Source organism: Gadus morhua, unplaced genomic scaffold, assembly GCF_902167405.1.
Source record: "Gadus morhua unplaced genomic scaffold, gadMor3.0, whole genome shotgun sequence".
NCBI lineage: Eukaryota > Metazoa > Chordata > Actinopteri > Gadiformes > Gadidae > Gadus > Gadus morhua.
The window spans coordinates 25001-27500 of record NW_021963961.1 but is presented as its reverse complement, the minus strand read 5'-3'; positions in this window follow the sequence as shown (position 1 = coordinate 27500).

Below are 2500 nucleotides of genomic sequence, written 5' to 3'. Positions count from 1 at the left end.
TCCACAATGATTTGAAACTCTTGTCTCCCATGCGAGGTGCACTCGTGTCCTTGAGGGTGGGGGGTTGGTGGTGGGGGGGAGGTGGGGAAAGTGCTCTGTGGATGTAGACGCTGGTTGCTAGGCGCTGTGGTGGCCGGCAACCTGAGAAGCCTTTAATGGACGTCGGTGGTCAGGAAGATTGTCTCTGTCTGGTTGCCATGGGAGCCCTGCCTGATTGGGAAAGATAGGCCACACACAGCGATGGAGCAACAAAAGCATTGGAAATGGCCGTTCAGAAACTGGTGGATAACCAATTTCGTACATTTTTTGTGTCTATGGCGATGATATCAAGACTAAGCACAATGGTCATGTATTTAATATGAGGGGATGCTTGATGATCAAATTTGTCAATTTCCAGATTTGTTAACATTTGAACAATGGAGTTAGGGTGCACATAAAGGATAGGCCAATACAGTGATTAAGCAAATAGACGAGTTCTATCTGCACATCCGATGCCCGGTAAAGAACCCAACTCCTGTTTTACTGTATATATATTTCTATTTCTATTCTAGCATCGCAACTTTGCATCCCAACGATAAAAACACAGTCTATCCCCCCCTGTCTCACTCTCACTCCAAGCTTGAAGGGTTTCTTTAAAAGAACGCACAGCTTACCATATCCTCGCGGGACCGGGGAAACGCTGCCAAGTTTGAGGCGAGAGCGAGAGAGAAGGTAGAGGTAGAGACGAGAGAGGCAAAGGGAGACAGAGAGAGCGAGGCGGTAGAGACTTACCTTGATCAAACCCCTCCGGTGGCCACAGGGAGTTAAACTGACTTGACTTGGGAGGAAGTGATCAAAGCCGGGCTGCTGGGCATCGCGCCCGCGCGGCAGCATGGCTCCTCATCTCTTTGTCTCCGTACTGAGTTTAGACGTTCCCTGTAAAAGTCTGGGGTCTCCGCAGCGCGGGTACGGTCCCTCGGAGACCGCACAGGGAAGGCAGTGTGCTGGCGTGTTGTGATGGAGACTTGGACCGGAGCCGAGGGCTGAGTGAAAGTTTTACTGGATGCCGGGAAAGTAAAACCCACTGTCTGGCTTGCATTAAAACCCTAAAACAATTGGTTAAGGACACTCATTTATATCTCAATATGCATCTTTATATATTTAAAAATTTTAGCATTTCGATCTTATTTTATCGCACGTATATTTACAGTTACTGAAGTTATTCTGTAGCCTGCGTCTGATTGAAAAAGCAAAGCAATCTGCAAAGGCAGCGGCAGTGACATTTGAGATGTGTCTCTCATTCTTTGCATCACCACTGCAGCATGTCCTGGGACAACCACGTTTCAATCAAACAAAAAAGGTTTTGTGGGATAGTATATTTTTATGGGATGCTCAAATTATTCAGAGTACCTCTTAAAAATAAGCGGGAAAGGTATTACTTTGAAAATATCCTGCTCATACGTTTTAATGCATCCATAACATATAACCAGTTTTAATTTAATCATTGCACGTGTTTCTGTCGTTAGGGTGAGCTTCCTATCCCGAATGGCTAATGAGGTTATCATGGAGACAGAGGTGATGCCGGTTACCTGTAACCTTTAACCCCATTAGAAATTAGACAATAAAGGAGACCCTGGGGTCAATTAGCCCCCGTCCAAACGATGACAAAAGAAGGAAGCGAGGACGACAAAGAGGCAGCTGCCTTAATGGTGGCTTAACATTCTGCGCTACTCGTTTAGCCTTTCACCTCCGAGCAATTATGAATTTCTCAGACATTCAATGTTATCGATCGCCGTAGTTAGCGGTTTATTAATGGCACTTGTCGAGTGACGGCGTACCGGACCCCCACGTCCACAGCCCTCCTACCAACAGAGATCAAAGCTGCTTGGTAATGAGGCGGTGTGGGAACAATGCAATGGCACTGCCTGTGTGTGTGTGGGTGTGTGTTAGCGTTTGTGTGGGTGCATGTACGTGGGTGCGTGTGCATTGGGCATGTGTGTGAGTGTGTATGTGTGAGTGCGTGTGCAAATACGTGTGTCTATATGTTAGGAAATTGTTTAGCGTATGCAAATGTATTGCTGCATAATATTTGTCTGTGTGTGTGTGTGTGTGTGTGTGTGTGTGTGTGGGTATGTGTGCGAGTTTGTGTGCCTGTGTGTATGAGTGTGTGTGTTTGTGCGAGTCTGTGTGTGTGTGTGTGTGTGTGTGTGTGTGTGTGTGTGTGTGTGTGTGTGTGTGTGTGTGTGTGTGTGCTCGTTTGAATCTGTGTGTGTTGTCAACGTGTGAACATACAAGTAGATGAACATGCTTGAAGCATGAGTGTCAATATATGCTTTGTTTGTGTGTGCTTAGTATCCTGGTGGGTAGCTGTAGGCTGGAAGTATATAGCAGTGGTCCATCTGTTGAGCAGCTGGAGAAGTGTCTCGGTAAAGCCTATGGCAGCAGCAGGGGGCCATACTGGGCTTACACACACACACACACACACACACACACACACACACACACACACACACACACACAC